General features: G+C 42.1%; 1 protein-coding gene across 7 annotated transcripts in view; it reads left to right on the top strand.

The window, feature by feature from the left end:
* Positions 1-4,622: 4,622 nt before the first annotated feature.
* The window catches only part of CUNH10orf71 (chromosome unknown C10orf71 homolog), a 29,641-nt gene continuing 10,169 nt past the window's right edge, over positions 4,623-24,094 (top strand). The window contains exons 1-3 of one of the 7 annotated variants that reach the window (XM_052677293.1): positions 4,623-4,716; positions 6,343-6,455; positions 15,139-15,303. The gene's annotated coding sequence lies outside the window, so the exon portion shown is untranslated. Of the gene's footprint in view, positions 4,717-6,342; positions 6,456-13,617; positions 14,129-15,138; positions 15,304-17,995; positions 18,762-20,563; positions 24,033-24,094 lie in introns of those variants that run through there. The other 6 variants (XM_052677294.1, XM_052677295.1, XM_052677297.1 and 3 more) reach the window with 6 other exon arrangements.

The following is a 24,094-nucleotide window of genomic DNA, read 5'->3' as shown; positions in this document are numbered from 1 at the left end:
GTTTTCTAAATTGATTTAAATTGGTGTTCAAACTGTGTGCACTGCTTCCTTCAGTGACAGAAGTATGATTTTACCTCTTCCTATTCCTGGTAACTGTGCAGAGCTGAGCCACCTGAGAGGAAACAGGCTCGTGCCTCTCCATAGCTGGGCACTTACACAAAAACTGAGCCAACTTTTCATAACATAATTGTCAGTGACGTTTCAATTAAGAGCCTTGGGTGACTTTCTGCTACCAGACTAAATCATATGGTACTTAGAGAAGCATCATTTTATCTGCAACAGAGTACATTTTCCTTTGCTGGTGCATGATATTTGGTCCTGGCGGTTCTCTTTAAAACTCAACATTTCAGGAGAAGCAAATTCTTCATTTTATTTCTATTTGCTTGGCACTTTGAACCTTTGTAACACAGCTACCTTCAGACTTTCTCCTTCTGCAGCTGAGAGTCAACAGCATAAGCAGTTTTGGGAGGAGTGAGGTCTGACTGCCTTGTGTAGAAAATATTCAGCCTTACTGTCCTCTTGTTTAATGAAAGAATCATTTCTTATGTTAAAAGAAATGTAAAAATTGGTGCATTATGGGGATTAGCTAATATGTCTGCATTAAACATTGAATCTTATGGCTCTCAATAGAAGCATTAGGACCAGCAACCTTGCCTTAGATGTGAAAGCACTGAAAAATAAAAACCCAAATACTTACCTGTGATTTCAGCATGTGCAGTTTCCAATGATGAATGATATTGCAGGTGCTAGGTACATTTATTGCTTTTTATGAATAACGCATATTAAGTCTACAGGGTTGAGAGGGTAGATTTTTTTTCATCTGGTATTGAAATCTTGTCTCAAAACCTTTGACCTATGATTGAAAGCTGGGTGATATGATGTTTCCACACTGAAGCTCACTGCAGGGAAAGGCTGAGAGTTGTCAATTGTTCTGAGAGTTAATGGAGGCATTAAAAATGTAGCAGCTTACTGGGGAGAAAGCAGGGTGGGTAGGGAATGTGTGTTAGTAGCATATGCTGTAACTGGACTGTAAGTGGTCTCCACACATTCATGAATGATGGCTGACCTCTACTCTGCTAGGGCACATGTGTGCATGTCCATCATGGCAACACACTCTGAACTTACTGCATGAGAGGCTCTTGGGAGCATAACCCCTGTATCTATCTCCAAATATAGCTCTGCTGGGCTGCAATATAAGGCAGTGGGGAGAGCTGTGGGATTGAGTAGCCGTTTGGAAACTGCACTGCAGTGATATTCACCAAGATCCCTATGCCTGGTTGGTGACCTTCCTTGCTAAGAGGCAAATGTCTGCAGCTTGTAAAAGAAAAAGATGCCTCTGAATGCCTTTCCACTTTTAAAGGTTCCCCAGTGCCGGCTCAGCAGAGCAAGTGAAACCCATGGCAGTGCGTACTGTACTCGTACTGTATCAATGCATGCAGCCATACATCTGGACAGGGAGGCATGCTCCAAGCAGGGGGCTGGGAATTATTCCTGGAAATGCCTCTGACTTAGGGTTAGATCTTTGACCTGAGCCAAACTGCTAACTAGGAACTGTTTCAAAGCCAGTAGTTTTGAAAATGATGCCAGTTAGCCCCTCTCTGTCTTGGTGTCCACCCTTCTAAGTCCTTTATAAAAATGAACTGCATCAGAATCCTTCGAGGAAAATTTCCTATTAGAGAAATAATGAATAAGAATTACAGAAACAATTCAGTTGTCTCTGTGAAATTCTAGGGATTTGATCATTATCACTTGACTGCAATTTTGTTTGTCCTGCAGATACAGCAAAGAACAAATCAACTGAAGTATGTATTTATTTTTTTTAACGTTGAGAATGAAAATGATATATTGCTGTCTTTTAAAAGAAAATTAAAACTTTAACTCTAAGGTGTGTGTAATAAAATGGCACTTTAATTCTCTAGTGTGCCATGAAGACTTCTTCTGTTAATTTATTCTTTTATTTTCATTTTTTGTGCTTCGTGTAATATTCTGAAGTTATTAATGTGGCAATATATTTGACCACAAAAACCTGCCTTGTGTTGTTAGACTGTGAATTAACTCCACAAATAGAAGGCATTTCTGATTCAAGGCAAATAGACCATGCTTTGGATAAAATCATTAGCAACGTGACAGATGTGCAAGGGCTTCTAGGGAAGCATAAACACCTTGAGTATTTGTAGCATCAAGACCTGAATTCACCAATACTAAGCTAGGTTGCAGGTACTCGCAAATAACTTTCCTAATCTGTGCATAAGAATTTGTAGGACATCTCCTGCACCTATGGTACAGCTTCCACAGAATGCAAATTAGCTGACATAATTTCATTATTTTCTATCTATGTGCACTGGCAGTGAATGACTAATTCATTGAAAAAAGAAGCAAAGAGTTTTTATGTCATGGTTATAATAGACTTGTAAATTGATATTATTGTTTGAGTTAGGAGGGACCATTAAAGGCCATCTAGTCTAACTCCCATGCAATGAACAGAACCATCTACAGCTCAACCATGTTGCTTAGAATCCCATCCAGCCTGACCTTGGATGTCATGGACAGGACATCAACCACGTTACTGGGCAACCTGTTCCAGTGTTTCACTACTCCTATTGGAAAAAATTTTTTCCTTATATCCAATCTAAATGTCTCTTTTAATTTGAAACCATTTCCCCTTGTCCTATCACAGCAGACCCTGCTAAAGAGTCTGTCCCCTTCTTTCTTCTAGCCCTCCTGTGGTCACTGAAAGGCCACCCTCAGGTCTCCCCAGAGCCTTCTCTTCTCCAGGCAGAACAGCCCCAGCTCTCTCAGCCTGTCCTCATAGGAGAGGTGTTCCATTCCTTGTATCATTTTTATAGCCCTCCTCTGGACACACTCCAACAGGTCCAAGTTTCTCCTTTACTGAGGACTCCAGATCTGGATGCAGTACTCCAGATGAGGCCTCACCAGTGCAGAGCAGAGGGGCAGGATCACGTACCTCACTCCACTGGCCACCATTCTTTTGATGTAGCCCAGGATACAGTTGGCTTTCTGTGCTGCGAGGGTACATTTCTGGCTCATGTCCATACTGCCATCCACCAGTACACCGTTATTTTCAGCAGGACTATGCTCTATCCTTACATCCCTCCAGCTTGTAATGTTAGTGGAGGTTGCCACTACTCAGGTGCAAAACTTTGCACTTGGGTTTGTTGAACCTAATTAGGTTCACTTACGCCCACTGCTCAGCCTGTCTAGGTCTCTCTGGATGGCATCCTGTCCCTCAGGCCTGTCAACAGCACCACCTATTTTGGTGTCATCCTCAAACTTGCTGAGGGTGCACTCAATCTCACTGTTGATGTCGTTGATTAAGTTGTTAAAGAGCATCAATCCCAGTACAGAGCCACCACTCATCACTGATCTTCATTGAGCTATTGACCACTAATCCCTGAGTAGTGATTAATATCATGCACTGGGAATGTATATTTAAGGATATCATGGACAAGCTAAAGTAGGTGGTAAATTCCACAAATGGTCTCAGGAGTTGCTGAGGCCTCAACTTGGTGATGGATGCAGTACATGCTCTTGCGTTGGAACTTCTTGGAACAGAACTAAAAGGAACAAAGATTTCAAAGACACTTTGCTGAAGTGTATTGCTTTGTTAGCTTTGATGTCTGCCTCTCCATGCTGGTAGGATAGACTCATGACTCTGAAATGTCTGTTTTATGCTCAGCAGTCAGAAAGACAAACAGAAGACTGGGAAAGCAATCAAGAATCATACTGTGTTGCCACAAATCCTTTCTGAATACTAACTGTGGTTATTGCTGTCACCTCAAGAAGGATGCAAGAATATGCAAGAATAGATTAGACAAGAAAGAAAGAGCAGAATTGAGAAGTCACTTTTTTTTTTTTTTTTTTCCATGAAAACTGATTAAATAACTTCAACTCTTCATCTTAGAAGAAAGATAATTGATGGGATGAGCTGTTACCATTTCTCACAGTTTAGGAGCTACAAACCACAAAGTGAATACCGGTGGAAAGATAATTCTGGCCAGAGTCAGAGGCAAGCTACTTTTTTCTGTTGTTCTTGGGAGTTACTACATAATAGAGTTTGCATGGAGGAGAATGTTTCTCAGATACCAAACTGCCAATGGCCACATCTCATAGCTGTTGATTTTCCACTCTTTTTCTAGACTGTGCTGATCAGACTGCTGGCTCCAGGCTGTTGTGTGAGCATTACCTTACCTCCAAGCTCTCAGACACTTGGCACTTGCAGGAGTGAGATCAGTTAGGGTTGTCTTAGACTGCACAGGGGCAGGCTGTACAGCTCTGGCCCTTTGTTGGATTTCTTCTGGAGAAGAATGAGGTGCAGTTAAGATCAGCTCTTCATTAGAATGAATGAAGAGCTGAGCCATAACTGCTCAGCCCCCCATGGCATCCAGGCAGACAGCTAGTGAAATGTGGCCTGGCCATGGCTCTCCTTTGCCCTGCCTCAGCAAACCAAGAGCCAAGGACATATGCTCTCCATAGCTGTCAAAAAGCAGTGAAAGGAAGCAGACCTAAATGCAGTTGTCTTTTTAGGTGAAAGCAGGGTTTGCTGTCATTCTTGTCAGCGACAGGCTCTGCTGGAAGGCCCCGCAGGCACCTGATTACATCAGGGTGGGGAGTTGGGGTCATACTGTCATACTGTGACACAGCAGCATAGCTGGCAGGGAAGGAGACTGACTGCTCCGGCAGGGTTCCCATTCGAGGGTATGTATATATCTCTTCTATTCATCTCTCTGGTTAAAATGCTGCTTCCTGCTTGACTTTGAAGTGAGATACAGCATTCTATACTTATCTGACCTTGTTGTGATGCTCCATCTTGCTCAGATTTGCTAACAGATTCTGTGTCCACCCCCACTGCACTGCAATGATCAGGAAAGACACTCAGGCATGAAAGCAAAAGCTCTCAGCAATGCCAGCCAACAGTACTGTACTTGACTGTGTTCAAAGAATTTACAGGGCACTAGGCAGGCCCACATCTTCCTTGTTGTGCTGAGGAAGTCAAAGTGAGGGAACATACAGGCGAGTGCCTAATTCATTTGTTTAACACTCTTTCTGATCCTGTGCAATCTTACTCTGTTCATATTTCCTGCCAGAGAGAATTTCCTGGTAGCCAAGAGAAATAGGATCAGACCCACAGAGTTTCGAAGCCAGAAAACCAGTGATTGCTGCTGTTTCATCTTTCCTTTCCTTGTTTTTGTAAGACTTTCCCAGTAGCCCCACTCCCTTTATATTCCTTCTCCTCTTAGACACCTTTCCTTTGTACTTCCTGGCTGAGGAAGTGCTGGATCTTGGTCCCTTACTGGGGCTGTGGCTCTGCCATCCCTCCTCCTCTGTTTCAGTAGGTTTCTGGAGTTCTGGAGGAACTGACCCCTTGGGGCTGTGATTCCTCCCGTGGGTAGAAAGGCATTTCAGACCTCCTAGAGCCCTACACTGATGAGGAAGACAGCCTAAGTGGCCAGCTTAATGGTGTAAAAGGCCAGGGCTGAGTGTGATTAATTCCAGCCATTGAATCTCATCTTTGTGCTCTTATGGGATGTTTTGTACTAGAGCTTTTCTCTCCCTCTTATCACTGATTGTGAACCATCCGTGCATTCAAATGCTGAAAGTGTTCTTGAGTGCCTTTGTCCCCTGAGGCTGAACTGCTGCAGTCCTGTCATCTCCCAGTATTAATAATAATAATATATTCTATTTATAGAGCTTCAAAGTTTCCCATCCACCTTTGGGATAGAACATACCAACAGTTAGATAGTGCACAGCAACCCTAAACAACAACTTAAGACAGATGAGTGCATCCAGTTGAAGCTGAATATGAGATTTCATTTGGCAGAATTTAATTGCAAAAGTTATTAATTATTATTGTTGTTGTTTATGTAGCTCCAGACTCAAGAGCAATAGGCACTTTCTAAATACTACCAATAGGTAGACAAAAGCACAAAGGCATTATGATCATATCAAAGTAATTTGCAGAAGGCAGAATGTGCTAATAAAAATCCTCCCTTAGAGATTTTCCCATCTAGGACTCAGCTTAATCTGATGAATCGTCCATAATGCTAGAATCTGGACTCTTTTCCTGACTTTTCTATTGGTTCTTATTGTAACCTTTGCTATATAGTTTAGTTGCTTTGAATCTAAATCACATCTACACAAGCATGTTTGCAGCCATTCAGCAAAAGAAATCATCTGATACAAGTATTTGATATAAATCTCTACGTGTTTTGCAGAATGGTTTAATTTAAATTGACAACTGTTGGTTTCTTTGGTTGGGGTTTTTGTTTGGTTTGGGGTTTTGTTTGTTTTGTATGTTTGGTTTTGGCTTGTTTTTGTCTTAAGATACAGGACTGGGTGTACATGGGGTGTGGCTCTAAAGATCATCACTACTGACTGTGAAGTTAGGTGCTTGCTTACTGTGGTACTGGCCACAGTAGAAACCCCTAAGATAACTGGTGAGTACTGTTAAAACCTCACGAATAGATAAGAGACTTTACAAACTAATGTGACTCACATCATGAGTGAAATGAAGGATTGTGTGAATGCAGTTGGATTTTTCATAGGCAACAGAAATGGTAGAGTCATGAAAGGTGCAAAGAAAAATGTGGATCCTGACACTGGAATTGACGAGTATCCAAAGTCAAAGAATGTAAAAATACTGCTGTTTAAATAACATTTAATTCCTATTCAGTTCTGTTCACGCTACCATTTCCTTGCTTTCTTCCTGTTTTCTGCATTTAAATTGTTGACACTTCAGTACTTGATTTCCTGAAAGTCTTCACGCTCTCAGAACTTGCGGTATTTTTTTCTACAGAGATGTTTCATGCTTGTCATGCTCAGCTAGGCTGCAAGAAGACTATCCCAAGGTATCATTAGCATCCCTTCTGTGAGAACAGCACAAGCTCCATCTTTAAAACAGTATGGGAACAGAATGTGTTCCAGCTCCTCACTCATGTCTCTAGGAGGGTTTCTCTTGATTGGAGCTGTCTCAGATACATCTGCCAGGCTGCTCTTGCAGTCAGTACTAATTTCCAAAATATTCAGGTTCAGCACATCAAATCATTTGAAATGTCTGGAGAGTTGTCCTTCAGCAGGGCTGGAATATTGAAATCAATGGGTTTGTGATCCCAAGTGACAGGGACACTGTAGAAAATGTCATCAGTGGAGACATCAGACTTTTCCTCTTCATTTTGTTCTGTCTGCATACACAGTCTGTTAATGGATTGCAGATATACCCTGGCTTTGAGTAGTGTTGCTGTATTTTGAAAAAGCAATATTTTCTTGCAGTAAAAATGCACTTTGAGGTTACCATGCTTAAATGCTTCAGTCTGTGCTCTACTTTGTGTGTAAACACTTCTGCTGAAATCAGTGAGAACATCTGCATGAGTGAAGTTATGGACATGCTTACAGCCTTGATTCTGCAAACGTGTTTAGTTTTGCTCCTAAGGAAAGTCTCTGCAGGAAGATAATTAATCACATATATTTTATAGGATTAAAACTTATATCTGTAGTCATTTTATTATTTATCTTTTTGTCCAAAATATCTTTGTAAAATTTAAACAAAACCAGTTGTGACTTTGAAAAAGTACAATATTTGTCTTTTTATTCTTATTACATTTTTATTGAAATATTTAATAATGTAAATTTTCTAATGAGTTCTGCAGACTACAACCCTTTAAAAAATGTCTGAAGTCAGTTGTTTTTGTTATCGTAATTCAAACCATATGCACTTTTCTGAATGGAAAGGGACTAAAGAATGGTTCTTTTATTTGCATTTGTCTCTGCATTAATACCAGCCATTTTAGTATGTAGATTGCTCCAAAAGTAATGCCTCCTATTTATTTCCAGGAAAAGTGCAACAGATACAAAGAGCACAATAACGCTATTTAATAGAGCAAATTCTCAGCTATAAAACACTGTTTTTCAATATAGTCACCACCATTGCTATGTATTTTCACCAGAGATGAACAGAAGCCTGCATGCCACACTCATCAAACTCTGAATCAGTGAAGGTACCTCACAGCCTCTGTCACCACTGCTGAAACTCACCACTCACTGCCTCTGACTTTGTAGGCCAACAGAATAAAATAGGAGGCATTACCCTCGTATGAGCAACCTTGTATATTGGTACAGTTAGTTTCAGTCCCACTTCAGTTTCACTTTACTGCTAAGAGTTGTGTCTGATAACCAGGAACCCATCTGGGTAATCCTCAGTAAGGGTTTGTGACAAAATATTTAGGACCAACAGTCAGGCTATCTTATGCTGCCCAGGCTTAGCTCCAGGCTGAGGACCTGTCCCCAGTTTCCCAAGCCACTCAAGCTCCAAGGTAGATGGAGCCAAGGATGTGACAGCCAGGTCCTGGGCTACGGTAGATGACCCTGACGAGTGCCAGGTGAAGAGCTGGTGCCTGTAGTGAATCTGTGCAACCACGCTCTAATTCTGATGGGTCCATTGCTGTTTTCTTGCTTTTCTGCAGCAGCTGCTTTCTATTCATTTGACTTCTTTCTTTCCAGTCTTATACAGCACTGCTCTGCACATTTAAAAACACATTTGCTATCTTTCAGAGCAGGTTTTTGCTGTTCTTGGCAGTTCTGTGTTTGCCTGGATTCTTCCTGCTAATCCTGATAATCTCATCATCACCATCTGTTGGCTTGTTAATCTTCCATTCAGGGCATTCAACGAAACCCTGAACAATTACACACTGGCTTTTTCTGAAAGGCTGGCCGTCAAGTTCTAGTTCCCTCTCGCATGTTTCCTGTCTTATAGAGAGCCAATTTTAGATTATTTGCTGTCTTTAGTGCAACTTAAAGTTCTACCATTTTAGAAATACAGTAGTCTAATTCCTCAGATTAGTGGAATGGGCAAAAGCAAAAGGCTGCCTGTCCCAGTTAGCTGGTGCTCTCTGATCTGCTAATAGGCTGGAAACAGGTTGGGCAGCGGTGTCTGCTGCAGCTCAAGTGCTAGCGGTGCCCATGGTCCTGGCTTGGCAGCAATCTGGGGGGAAGGGCTGTGGGGAAGGCAATGTGCTTTACTCAGGCAGAGAGCATTTCTCATGCAATGGAATGTTCAGGATATGCAAAACTGAAGGATTTTCAGATTTTTTTTTTTTTTTTTTTTTTTTTTTTTTGTGGTTTCCAGCACTTCTTTCCTGAGGAAGGCTTTGAGCTCAGAAGAGTGTTGGTTTGGGAATGCAAATTTAAATGCCTTCCCTGTCTAATTCACATCTGGAGTCAGGTCTCTATCCTGAGCCAGGCTGATCTTTCCATCCCTGCCTGCCAGTGCTCAAGCATGGAACAACACAGGCATGCATCTGCACCTTCATATTTTCTGTGCAGTGCTCTGAGTTTAGGAGACAACATAAATATGCTTTGTTCCTGATGAGGAATTAAATTCTCATGTTTTCTTCTGCTATTTCCTCTTTTGGGCCCCAAGAAAGTATATTCTGGAAACCACAAAATGAAAACCACTGTGAGCAGGGCAAATTCACAAGCCCATAACAAGTTGTTCTGTTTTATCTTCTGCCTCTTGACTCCTCCCCATGCAGCAGAGCCCACATTCAAACAGTAGCTACTTCTGCAATACCAGCTGCACTGCAGTGTGACACAGCTCCCTCCCATAAAACACTGCCAATCCCCAAAATCTGCATGGGGTCACCCCTGCAAATGCTACCCAAAGCCCATCTCTCAGCTGCAGTTGTCAATGGCCCTAAGAAAAATGTCATGGAAAATCTTTCAAGCTGTTGTGTTAAATGCAAAGAACTGCACAAAATGTGGATGAGATCTGGAGAGGGAATGGAAACAATCTCAGTGGCTCCACAGTCTGCGGTGGTGAGGTACAGTACTCAGAGCTCTGGGCAGCCATGTGACATCTCCACGTTGACCAGACTTGTAGCTGGTTGGGTGCTCATATGATTCCCTAAAAATAGCAGCTTATGTTTCCCATCATTGCCGTCCAGCTATTTTAATTAGCCTGTGGTCTCTGGTTTTTGCTTTGTGATTTGTAAATAGGAAATATTTATGCTAGTCCAGTAAATCCACATTCCTCCCACCTCTTTTCTTAACTCAGATGGATTAGAGCTATGTTTATAAAATGCCTAATGCATTTGTCTTAGCATCTCTAAATGTCACCGGCTTTTCTGTAATGTTTTTTTCAGAGGATTAATTTTTAGGTCACTGCAGTCATTCACAGGTATTTTTCCTTCATCTGATGTTACAAGCCTGCTCATTTCCTAACCTTCACTTGGAAGTCTACTTCACTGCTCATCCTGGGACTGGCTGACACTCCCACAATTCTTGCTTATTGCACTGACAATTCCTGATGGCCAAAGTAAAGAAGAAAAAATTATTTCCAAGGTAAATTGTTGCCCAAACAAGATAGGTACCTGGCAGGTTTTTTTTTTGCTTAGTGGCTTATGTACTACAATGCTTTCCAGGATTGAACTTTTTTTTTTTTTTTTTTGCAGAATAATTTAGCTGTCTTCTGCTCTTTTGCATTTTCCATAGTAGGTTTCTTTTAAGTCATATCTGTCTTCAGCTCTCATGTTCAACATGAAATTGCTGTGCAAAAAACATCTTTCTGGGGTTGTGCAGATATGATCAAGGTATGTGTTGCTGCTGTCTTACTGTCAAAAACATGACTTGGCTCCTGATTGCGGTATAATTTGGGGGAAATAGATAGGATGTGGTCATGACTGATGTCCTTGACAACATTTGTAACAAAGTCCTCTGGTCTTCAGAGTCCTTCAAGGGCAACTTCTCTCCCTGGGAGCCAACAAAGGGTTGCTGAGCCCAGGCCTGCCATTACAGGCAAGGCACCTCCCAGGGCTTTTAGTAGGGTGCTCGGGGCTGGAATCCAGAGGAGCCATTTCTGAGTCAGCTGAGACTGGGTGATAACTGACTGGGCAGCAGTGGAGGGAGCAGGTCAGGCTGGAGACATTTTTTTAAAATTGAATTTAAGGTAGAGCTCGAAAGATAGCACAGCCAACATCTGCCAGAGCTCACAAGTGCAGTCAAAGCTGAGATGCAGCAAAGATTGTTGGTGTCAGGAGAAATCTGATTTCAAGGAAGAATTAGAGCTTTCTTTCAGTGGGAAGAAAACCTCTCCTAATACTTTCAGAGGGCATACCAAAAACAATTTAGATTTTGTATTATATTAAATAATGTATTGTAAAATTCTGAATTGTAAAATCAATGGTTTGTTTTTTTGGTTTTGGTTTGACCCATGCTGAATTTTTTTTCAGAGCTTTCTTCTACAGAAATTTTTTGTTTTTCTAGGCTTCCTTCCAAGCTGCAATAAGGGCAAATAGGGAAAGATCCAATGACTTCATAAATCAGAATTTCTCTCCTTGTCAGAGCTCTAGAAGTCTCTGGCAAGGTTCGTATCTTGAAAAGTAGCCTTGGATGATGACTGTGCAGGGGTGAAGGTAAACGGCCCTTCTAGCAGGTTGGAGAAATGGCTGCAAGGGAGCAGGCTGCAGGACTGCTCCTGTCTGCCCTCACTTATGTCTGCTCTGCTTTGTTTGTCTGGACAGAAGTTTGTTTTGAACTGGGCTGTGGATTGAGGCTGAATGCAGAAGAAGACAAAGGTAAAAAGGAATATGGCAGAGATCTATTTGTCATTCTTGTGTTGCCAGGTGCAGCATAGCCTGTGTTAGCTAACAAGAGGAGCTGATGCAGTGTTAGAAGATGTGACTTTAGTTTCTCTTTGCGTGGGAAAAACCTATAGCAATAGCAATAACAAGGAAACTTCTGTCAGAACCCTCAGCCCTTTGCAGCCTCCTGCAGTTAGGGAAGGCCTGGGTTTGGTCTGAGCAGAGCTCTTGCAGAAAATCCACCTGTTTGAGGAAGCAGTGATGCTTTTCCACTTGAGAGAAAAAGTGCACATGCTCAGACAAGCCCAGTGCTTCCTAAAGGAGACAGCAAAACTGGAGACTTCAACTCATTTTCAGTCTTTCTCTCTGCTCCTTCCAGGTGCAAAATGCAGAGATTGCAAGAGGAGGAATAAATTGAGCACCCCCTCCCCAGAAACTGTATTTCTATTATCAGAGGGGGTGTGTATTCAGATCAGCTTGAGCCTGGAAAGAATTTGGGTCTGCTGACATGCTGCAGGAATGGGACAGAAGTTGGCAGCCACCTCCCCATCCAGATAGGTCCTGTGGCAGTGGAGCCCTCTTGCTGGCAAACAACACTGGGCAATTGGGCTGTTGCATGAGGGTAGGTGGAACAGAGCCTGGTTTGCAGCATGACTCCTTGTTCCGCCCTGCAATGCTGCTGCACCTCTGGGCACATCCAGGAGCAGGCATGCAGGTGCTAGAAGCACCCTCAGAAAAACAGGCCTTGCAAAACTTCAGGTGGTGTACATGTGGGGCAGGTGAAGGTGTTGTTAGGCAGTGTGGTATGTCTGTCCTTTGCCCAGAGACGAAGTTATTGCACTGACTAGGGTATCAGTCAACAAATCATTCAGCCTGTGCCTGCCAGATGAGGGCTGAACCTGTATTTCTCTGTGGGGCAAAAAGTGCTGTAAACAAACAACTGAAAACTCAATATAATCCTAATACACTTCTGGGATATGAAGTAGCCCCCTTGCTTGTCCACGCCAAGAGAATTATAAACCATTTACTTTCTACAGTCAAAGTAGTTTGATGCTTGCATTTTCCTAGTCTAGAGTGGCACGCTTTCATTTCTGCTTATAATCAGTTCAGTTTTTTGGTTTCCATGTACCAGGGACCTTCTGCATACAATTGGTCCATTATCCCATTGAGGTCTGCATAATATGCTCCTGTGAGACTTGCAACTAAGGTAATGAAGAAAAACCTGGCTCCCTTACTAGGGAAGAATTCTATTCATTTCCCTAAAGAAAGTGTTAAGTGGTGGGATACAACTCTGGAAATCCTGAAAAAATACTGCTTTTGCATAAGGCTTTCATGCGAGTGCTCTCAGCCTTGCCAAGCATACTGAGTTTCAAATTTGTATGTGTGAGGAAGTGTGTGTGAAAAATGGAGTTCATTAAACTGCATACATTCATTTGCTATTGACATATTTGTGTTAATGGCCTTCTCATTTCACATAAATTTAGAATTTCAGTCCAAATAGCTGTCTACAAATGTTCGATGTGATCTATTATTGCTCCACACTCACTGAAAGAAAGCAGCAGGAATTTTTGCTTTCTAACTTTCCTGGGAGTAGGGTAACAACATCTGTGTGCCTCTGGGTTGTGTTTGCTATGTGCTGTTCAGTAATTTTCCCCAGAAGTGGTTTTATTTTAATGGCAGGCCATCTGATCCCAGAGTCTCATCTGAGCACTGAATTTGCAAATATTTGTATTTATTATCGTCGTATTTGAACAAATATAATGTCTATCCTAAGATGTGAGCCCGATCAAAGCTGGAACCTGCACAGCACATTTATCATGCACAGCACTAGCCCCAGCTGCTTTCCCATGAGAGGCCTCTGTTGGATTTTCCAATCCGTCCAGCCACCCTTTCTGCAAGCATCCACAGTCAGTTTCCATAAGGGTCTTTTTAGTTGTTATTCAGCCTCCAAGCAGTTCACAAGTTCATGGACTCACAGAAACTCGGGCTATACCTGCCTCTCTTCATAGATAGCAGGGATGGATTTATTTTTAGCACAAGTATTCCAGAAATACATTCCACCCTTCTTCAGAAATGTGTGGGAGAGACAGGGATACATATACAGACAGTTTTGCCTCCAGTAGTGTCAGTGGGTGCCTGAAAACTGCTTTTCCACTGCTTGTTTTCATCCCAACCTGTTTTTGCAGAGTGCAGCAGTTCTCTTGGATGGTTCAGCTCACAGGGGCCATGACTTGTGCACGCACTGGATCTTAACGTAGGTGCTGTCATGAGTTACAGGTATGAGTAGCTGTTGGAGTGTACAGTTTGGAGCCAGGACTTCACAGAAGTGCCCTGATGTTTGGCAAGACCAGCATTTGGTTTGGGATGAATTAGCAGAAGCAGCTGAGCACCAAAAGCACAGACCAGGAGCCTAGGAGAGTGGCCTTAGCAACATCTTCCTGCTGGGATATGTGGGGAAAAGTACACCTCTCCCAGGTGGGAAAATCAAGGCTGAACGCTGCTTTGGGGAAGGCAGATCATTGCCCCTCCAAGGACAGGTGAGTTCAGGCTGCTCCTGGGTTGCAGAGAGTTACTGTTTATCCCAAGCCTTCCAAAGCTCGGAGAATCTCAAGCGGTGAAGACGGCATGGTTGCTGCCTTACTCATGCTGTATCAATATAATTAGCAGCTCTTTTTAAAATGCAGGTGAACACCAGGCTCACATAGAGCCCTGCTCAAGCATGGAAATAGAAGTTGGGCCATAATCATAGGAGATTCTTTGTTTGCTGTGGGCTGAGGCTCAAGTCCAGAACAATGCTGAGCCCCAGGAGAAACCCATAACTCCAGCAAGAAGCTCTGCACCTTTAGCAGGGCACAGGGGGCAATCCACTGTTTATATCTGTGGTACAAAAACTGAGCTTGCTGACTTTGTGGCATACTTCCCCTATTATTCAATATCCTATTGCAGTTCGCCAAATGAAACCCAATGCTGGCATGTGCCTCCAGGAGGGCTGCTGATGTTGTTTGCTTTGGAAGGAGGGTGGAATGGGGTCCTTACTCTAAGAACTCTGGATACATTTGTCCAACTCTGATGATGAAATGAGCTATTTATGAAAAGACATTGGTAGGACAGTAGTGTGTCACTCATGCCTGTATTTCTTACACAGTATATTTCATGGTGACCTTAATAAACACTTTGACTCACACCTGTAGGTACAAAAATGCAGTACTTTCAGGTTTGAATCACTGGCTGTAGCAAGCCAATTGCACACCATTACTTTCTGTATTAGTTATCTCTCAAGCATTACCACGGGCAAATCTGAATTAAAAATAGCTGATGACTGTTTGTTTCATCTGTCTGTTACTTGACACCGCATGGTTATTCCAATACGTATGTTTGCCTCTTCCCCACCATGATCTCCGTTTGGCTTCCCCTTGCCTGATAACTATTTAAATACATTTTACTAACTTTGGATTCCTTGCTCACTTCACTTCACCTGGCCTGGCAGGTCTGTGAGGACTCAAGGGTTAGCTCCTCCACTTTTCTTTTTTGATTGTTTATTTTTCAGTTACTGTTTCTGTTAAGATAACCATGTTCAGAAGAGAGTCTGAAACACATAAATAATGGGAAGTGCTAATAGTAAGCAGACTGCTGTAAAATGTGCTGGGCTTTGACTTAAGGGAAGAAAGCGCAGCACTGTACTGTCCCTGATCAGGAAGCTGGAGCACTGAAGGTAAGGGGGAAGCATATGGGCATTTTTAAAACCTGGAAATGATGAAGAACGGTGGTGTCTGAGCGTGTGAATGTGAAATTGATCAGATGAGAGAAATCAAACAGCACTTTTATATTTTTTTTCAGTGATGAGAGGTGGAAAGTTGTTCCGTTTGTCCAGCTTTTTTCTGCTCTTAAAAATGCTGGATTGCCTCTGAGAGTCTGTGTGTGGAAAAAGGCATACATATAGTATGCAGGGTATTATGCAGTGATTACTGTTTTTGACACAACTATTCAGTAAAGGGGGGGGTGATTTTTTTTTTAAAGACTGCTAAATTGCTATGAAGCTCCATTTAATTGTCCTGCACATTTTGCAGTAAGCAATTTTAAGCAAATATACATTGATATTATTTTCCAGATGACTACTGTCTAGAGATAAAATACTCCTATGTACTTCAGTTATTTGTGTAGGGGTGTGAAGGCATTTTTATTTCTGGTACTTTTGGTTTTGGGTTTTTTTGTTCGTTTTTGGGGGTTTTTTTGGAACAAATAGAAGAGAACAGTTCAAATATTTCATAGGCAGCAGTAAGTGCACTATAGAGCCTGAAAAAGTAAAATACTTCAAATACCTCAGCAGTGCTAAGAGGCCACTATAAATGACTGTGACTAGGACTTGTATCCACTTTTAATCACTGGAAAATTTCTTAAATGGCATAGGCTTCTCTGTGTCCAGTTGTTGCAGAACTTCTTCATCTGCCATCTGAAGGAACAACACGCTGTTAGCCTAGCACAGAACTCAGAGCAAACCAAGAACGGGAATAGCTGAAATGAAGTTTGGGAACCCAAATCACTTGTGCTTTCTTATATGTCCTGTAAATAGGCAATCCAGTTAGTTCTGAATAAGGAAAAAAATCCTCTCACAAGGCCATAGTGGCCAACTGAGGCTGACTTTGTCAGTTCTCAGTTAGAGATCCCTTGCTGGTATCCTGCCATTGTTGGTGGGGGAGTGGGAGGGAAGGAGAAGTGAGAAGAAATAAGGAGTTCCTTTTCCACATAGACTCAAAGCTTGTGGTTCTTCCCCTTTAGTTCTTCAGAGAACTGCCCATGCAAGGAGCAGAAACCCCCAGTTAATTGCTTGGAGGATAGACTTGTGAAAAATACTAACAAACTAGAGATTCTCTGCATTCAGGGGCTTGAAACAAATTTCTCTGTCCTTCCATGCTTCCCACTGGAACAATATTTAAATTACATGCATTTTTTTAGCAAAACATTATTAACAAGTGCTCACCTATGAACTGGAAGGGCCCAGCCAAGTAAGGGCATGCAGGTATAACTGCATCCTTGTAGCACAAATCTGTGTACAAAGATTTCACTCTGCAGCCTTTTAATCCTATCTCCTTCTTGGAAATGTTTGTTTTGTTTGCGCTTGCATTACTTGAGCTGTGCAATACAATGTAAGACCAGTAAAAAGCCAGCTAAATCTATGGCCCAGCTTGGGAGAAAATACCACTGCATCAGTCTTTAATTTCTCCACTGCAGCTGGGATTGCTCACACAGAAAGCTGCTGGCAGAGCGGAATTCTGCAAGTGATTGTTAGCTGTAGGCTTAGCTGTGCTGGCTTGCATGCAGCTGGGGTATGGGAGTGTGTACTGTGATCGGAGAGACTGCCATGGAGACCCTGTTTCCAGGCAGCTCGTAGGGAAACTGAGGCAGTACTGAAGCCATCAGAATACAGCCCTTCCCTGATCAACCTCTTCCTGACCAAATGAGCCTCTTTAGTCAGGGATAGAAAGCAGATACTTAATTACAGCCCTGGGTTTCTTTATTATTCATCTCCTGTGCTTGCAAATAATGATATACATGAAGGCATTAGCTAGTAATGATTTATCTAAATCATCCAGTAACAGTCAGACTAACCTTCCTGTGAGCTAAGCAGGTCAAACGATGCATCTTTTTTTTTCAGTCTCTCACATCGCTGCACTGCAACAGTTTGAGGGTTATTTTCCTTGTTGCTTAGAAAATATGTCTGAAGCTGTTTTGGTGGCAGAGCCAGGTACCTGAAGGCCACCCAACTCATATCTTCCAATTATAAAAGATAGATGAAAATTCTGTGAAATTCTGAGGAAAATCTCTAAAAGGGATACATGTGGTTAACATTTAGATACACCTTTACACGCAGTCATCAAACAGCAGTACCCGGCAGTTTACAGCCAGTACAGACCCTCTGTCTCAAGTATGCCTCCACCAGGCTACAGCTGAATCAGACGTAAGTTGTCACACCTTCATGTCAGTTTGGCTTCACTGTCAGGTTCAGTGCTAACTGTTGTACAGTTCTGCACACTTCTGATGCTTCTGCTCCGTTGAGGTGTATTTCAGGGTGGTTACAGCGTCACTGAAGTTGCTGAGTGATGCTACTGAAGGAGCTCCTCTGGGCTATCCTCTCTCAAGCTAGTCATTGACCTCCCTCTTGGGAACAAGGGTGGATTCTGCTTAAAACTTCATCTTTTCTTATTCTTTCTCTCTTATTTTTACATAACCATTACAGGATAATCTCAAGAAATGCCTTAGCATATGCATTAACTGTAAAAGAATGAAGAAGGGCCTTAGGGACACACTATTAAATCATGGCAATGAATCAATGCCTGAGTAAGAAAAAGGAATCTTCACTTCCCTGGAATGAGCCTTGGCCCTGCCTTAATCTTCTGTAAAGACAAAAAATAGAGATTGGCTGGAACTGATGAATTCATTCTGGTGCAAATCTTCAGTGACGAAAATTAAACTGGGGCTTGATTTTAGTGTGCTTAGTTTACAGGGTATGAAAATCATCATTTGTTACTCAGGTGTTTGAAGATGAATAAAAACTGGGTACGTGAATTCTTGTCCTCCAGTTATGGACAGTTTCCTCACTGATTGCACCCTGGCATTCAGAGAGGCAGCCTTAGCTGCTACTCAAGGGAGCCTGTCTGTGGATAGCAAGGCTCACAGTGCAACTGGCAAGCATTGTGCCTGTCACAGGTTGCCACATGCTGATATTCACCTCAGTTCAGTGTTGTGTCTCCTCTGCTCTTCTGTTGTGTGTTTGTGTGTGTCTTCCATGATAGGTGTTTCTCAGGGATACTATTAGTTGCACTGGATTCTGGAGACAATGTGTTGCATATTGTTTTGGGTTACCTCTCGAAACACAGTCTGTGAACATCTATGTCTCACAAAGCCTTTGGGAAGTTCTGCATGTTTCCAAAATCAAGATTGATGTATCTGGAAGATTTCTTTAGTAACATATGATGGCTATTTCATGACGTTACATGTCATGTGGAATTCACTGGGTCACGTGGAAAAAACTGGGTCACTACTTAGAATATGAACTCTAGCACCTACATATGGCTTGTTTGTTTGTTTTTTTTTTTATTTAATAGAAAATAAATAGATAATGCTAATCGCTGTCCAGAAGATACACCCAGAAGATAAAAAGGAAAGGAGCAGGTGAGACCATCTGTAAAATCTTGTTTTCTGAAACCCTGTTATTTCCTGAGACTGTATCCTATGTGAGTGGGTGCAGGTCAGTCTCTCCTTGCCTAGAGGGTTCAGTGGTCTGAGTGTAAACTTAAAGGTGCAGATGGTATGGTAATGCTTTTACATGTAATATCATTACAATTTTCTCCTGACTAAAGTTGGGACTGTCCAGCACACTCCTTAACTAGGTAACAAGGTTCTCTCATCCATGTTTTCCCTCTTCCCTCATCTCTAGCTATTGCAGTACTGCAGTACTCTACTGCTTTGCTGTAGGGATATCTCCTTTCCTGCACTCAGAAAGTAATAACTCAACTTTCATCCTCTAAGACTTGCTTGAGTCTAAATGAAAGGAGGTGAGTAACTGTCTAATTAGCCAAAATCCTGTCAGTGCTCTATAAAAGGGCAGTACCAATACAGTGTCAGTCATCACTTTGAACTGACGAGGAGGGCTGGACTTTTCACAATCTCAAAAAGAGATACAGGTGTCAGGAACCTGAGGAGGACATGGGGGTTTTGCAGTATGACAGTCACCTGCAGATCTGCCTGATTTTCACTATATAATGTAACGCTAAACTGCATCACCATACTGAGTTGAAGGGTTTTATACCATAAAGCTTCTTCCTTGCTCTTGCAGCAGCTTGTGATAAACTACCATGCTCTAGGAAGGGCAGTAGAAAGACACTTTTTTTGCCTTAACGGCCAAAAGTTAGGCACCTCTTCTGGGATTCAGAATATAATGGTTAGGTTCCTTGCCCTGCTACAGTTGTTTTGTTTGATCTTGAGCAAGTTAATCAGCTGAAGTTGAGTATTCGCTACTGAAGTGTAAATGAGACAGAATTCCTTCTTGTACAATGAGAGTTTCTATGGGTAACTATGAGGTGTACACATACTGTTTTACTGGGGAGCTGTATAAATATCCCGGAGTATAACGACTGGTGTAGTTGCAGACAGTGGCCTTTTCCAGTCAGACATTTAATACCAAGAGATTTATTGTTTAGGTTCAGTTGCTTAAATGTCACTTGTCTCTGTTGGAAGTCATGGAAGGAGCACCATGCTCTTGCCTAGTGATTCTTATAGAGTTGTACTGTTTGTCAAGTGCAGTACCTGCCCAAGTTATGTGCCTTGCACCTTTGCCTTTTTCCATTCTTTCGGTATGTTAGTGACTCTACAAAGACAAGGGACAGGGCTCAGGTAGTGGAAGAAGTGAGCAGGGGTTGCAAGAAGGCCTCAGTTCAAGTGCAACCCTGTCTGAGAGACATCTCTTCCTTCTAGCCTAGACAGGCCTGTTGACAGGATGGGACATATAGAGGACACTGGCAACCTAGAGAGCAGCTGGAAATATCCGTTGGGTCTTTGCCATTGAACCAGAAGGAGAAAAATAGATTTGCCATAATTCTCCATAAGTATTGCAAGGAGTCTTTGTTCCTCCCATTTTTCTTCATGGCTCAGTGCTTAAAGGTTTGCATTCTGAACAGAAGAAATAAACATTCCAGCTGAGGCCTGGAAAAGGTTCTCTCTGGAGGCAGAACACAGAGCAGGGTACGTAACACATGGTCATCAGCTGTGTATATACCTTAATTGCATTCATGCTTCTACTAGGCTGCAACAATCTTCTTTGAGCTGCAGGCCTGATGAGCCCCCAGTTCCAGATAGCAGAAACACCAGCTTCAGTAGAACTCACAGAGAGAAAATGGCTTCAGTTGTTTTTTCTTCAGAAAAAAAAAAAAAAAAAATTTGATTATTTTGATTAGTACAAGAAACTAATGCTCATATTTATTTTAACAGTACTTCCTCTAAAAAAATAGTTGGAGTAGATTTTTATGATCATTTGGAATATTTACTTCGGGAAACTTCAAAACAAGACCACATTCCCTATCACAGCACCCTCAGGATATTGTTTGATGCAGGAAATAAAATGAGCATTTTTAATTCATGCAAAACTGCCCTCTCTGAGTTAAGAACAGTAATAATAGACAGTTTTAACTACTCAAATATATATTACGTGCTACTTCTCATGGCCTGTCATGTCGCACAGTGGCAATTCAGTCTGGGATTGCACCACGTCTACCACGCCACTCTCAGATCTAGATACTCTGGTTATAATTGCAGAAAATATCAAAATTACCACAAATACGTTCTGGCTATAAAGGAAACAATTTGGTAGCATAGAAATTTACTATAAGTTCCAAATCCTATTCCTTCACATACTGGTTTGAATGCCACATGGGGATGAGGTTTGGCTCTGGAGAGATGTTGGATTTCTTTTTACTATGACTACAGTTACTTAGGTAGCCTTCTGGATAGTGCACCAGTGTCGGCTTAGGAAGTAGATGTATTTTGAGTCACCAATTCTGTTCTCAGTTATTCTACTGACGTCAGTAACATGACTCTAGATTTATACTAGTGTAACTGAGAACAGAACTTGGTCCAAAGTCAAGAACAGTGTCTCCTCTTCTCTGGCCCAGGACAAGGTTTTTGAGACACAACTGCTAGGCCAAGTTCTCAAGGTGAATGGACCCCAGTCTACAGTGGTTGATCTTTGCAATGATCAGATGCTGGAATAGCTAAAGTCACCGTGTTCTATGCTCTTACTTTCTTTCAGTGTTTGAAGTCTGCACTGTAAACTGTGCAGACCCAGTTCTCCATTTTCTTTTGGTTGTTGCAGGTATTTGTTGCAGGTATTTGTCAGCAATGTAGTATCTCTTCTACCAAGAAGGTGAACACACTTTGTTCATTATGACCACAGAGTATAAATGAAAGTGATCTTGCTGGATGAGAGAAAGGAAGACTTGTGCTAAGAGCTTTTACCTTTTAACTGTCTTAATCCAGAAATTGCTTTTCCTGATCGACTGGGGAAATGTGGCTGAAGTGACACTGTCTCTCTTGGCAAGCAGCTTCTCTCCTTTCTGAGGGTGCTGTGATCCTTCCCCCAGAGCTTATGACCTTAGTAATGGTCAGAAGAAGCAGTGCTCGTGGAGATGCCCAGGCAGCAGGACAATTCAGAGGGGAGCACTTAGCTCTAATACAGCCCAGGATGACCAACAACACATGCACTCTTGGCAGCTCTACTACCTAGTAGTCATTGATCTCTGGGTTTGGGGCTTCCTTGTGGATGGATGCATATACAAAGAGCACTACATAAATAAAACAGCTCACAAAGATTAAGAAAAGTAGTAAACCTTCCCTTTCCATGCTCAGGGGGAAGCAGTGCTGATGACTTCAGGCTGCTGTGTAACTTGCAAGGGTGCTGCCAAAATGCCACTGAGATGGAAAAACATTTCAGCCAAATAGCAGCCCATGGGGGTGTGGAAGAACAAACCATGCCTTCATGTATTGCAGCAGCAGTGATGTCACTCTATACAGCCAAGTTTGCTGGTTCACCCAGCTCCTGCCTAGTGAAAACAGTTGACATTCAGTCTGTGCCAGGCCAGGAATAGTCTCTGTAACTTAACCTCCTCATCACAACTTGCTAGACACTTAAAAGAGCCACTGAAAAAGTTCTTTTTCTTTTTAAAAGGGAAGGAGGGTTAAATTCTGATTAAGCTCCTTGAAATCTGTACATTTGTGCAATGTTTTTCGGTAGCTTACATCATATGATACCCAGTGCCTGGTACCTGACCTGTTCCTCAGCATTTCCCAAGGAGTTTCATATGTTTAGCTTTCCTTTTCACTGTGCGGAAATTGAATAGATTAAATTCACGTATCTGAAATTTTAGAACTGAGTAAATACTGAGCTAAGCATAAACACTGCATCTTACTTGCAGACTGCTATGTTTGTCCAAAAAAAGTAGAGAAATATGATTTTATCAGATAACCAGACTGTGAATAGTTTCTTTCCTCAGCAGTTCAGAAGCTGCCATCATACCTATGTAAATGATAGCCAGACCAGTACAGTGCTGTTGTTTCAATCCCGTCCTTGCAGTGACCTGTATCTTGAACGTTTGAAGAGGATACATTTCCCACTTTAAACACTACACTGCCCAAGTACTAACAGTATGGCCTGCTGAGACAAGGATCTTCACAAAGGGTTTCAGAGACAGAGACTAGCCTACTTCAATCAGCAGCATTGAGTAGTTTTTATAACAGTGACTCCATCTAGGAAAATAATTGCTGGGATTGCTTCATGATCCCTGTGTTTATTGTTATCCTACTCACTTTTCAGCAAATGTTCTCAGTTTACAAGGGACAAGATGTCTCTTCAGACCTCTGCCCATGAGATCTGAAAGCCAAGCTTCTTCCTAGTTCAGACATCACCACCAATAAATAGTGATAAGCATTGTGCCACTGGAATTTAGTCAACAGCTCTGTTGATGAGTGAGCCAGAACATAATCATATGCTCCCACAGCTGTGTTGGCTTTGCACAGTTAAGAGTACCACAGAAGCCGTAAAATCATAATTTAACCTCAGAGCAAAGAGATAACTCATCACATCTCTCTGTGGTGAGGATGTTCTTCTACATCTGGCTGCAACCAAATGTGTCATTTTTCTCTTTGCTTTTACATATACATTTTTTAGCCAAAAAACTTTAAAAAGACCATAAAAATTTCTGTTGTGTACAGGGTTGTCCTTAAGATAACAGTGTTCTCAGATAAGGTGTAGGTGACCATCCCAGTGAGCAAGTTCTTGCTCCTTTCTCCAGGCTTTTTTTGGCTACTGCAGGTTTACGCAGAAGTTTCCTCAGAGGGGGCTCTTATTTCAGGAAAATCTACTGTACCTACTCCTATATCCTACTTGCCTTATCTTAGTGCCAGGCAATTTTCCCTGTGGGAAATAAATATTGACATGCAAGGGTTAGATCCAGGGCTCTGCACAGCTAAAAGGAAGCAGCCGTCTGTGTCCAGCATAACTGAGCTTTCCTTTAGCGTCCTTTGACTTGCGTGTGGAAGCACAAAGATTCCTTTTTTACTGCCCCTCACTACAGCATCTGTCTATGTTTCCTCTCCTTTACAACAGAGGCAGAAAAAAGGATGGGCTTTCAGGTCTCAGCATCTTTACTTCCTAGTCTAGCAGATGGACCTCTGTCTATCGCCATTGGCAGCAGATAGTCAGATGCATCTGGAGTGGAAATACACATTTTCCTCTGCAGCCCTTCTGAAAGGGTGGCACAACTGGAAGGCAGAAAGCAGCAAGGAAGAGGCCATATGGCACAGCCCTCTGCTGAGGCTACCAGTATTGGAGGTTGTGCCAGTTATTTGCTAGGAACCTGATTCCTACAAGCTACCAAACCTTCAAGTTATCAGGTTATTATCATTGTGGCTCTTTTGGTAAGAAATCCTCTAAGTCACTCCTGAAATGGTTGTAA

Source organism: Tympanuchus pallidicinctus, unplaced genomic scaffold, assembly GCF_026119805.1.
Source record: "Tympanuchus pallidicinctus isolate F22 unplaced genomic scaffold, pur_lepc_1.0 scaffold16, whole genome shotgun sequence".
Taxonomy (NCBI): Eukaryota; Metazoa; Chordata; class Aves; order Galliformes; family Phasianidae; genus Tympanuchus; species Tympanuchus pallidicinctus.
This window is presented reverse-complemented; position numbering and strand designations above follow the sequence as displayed.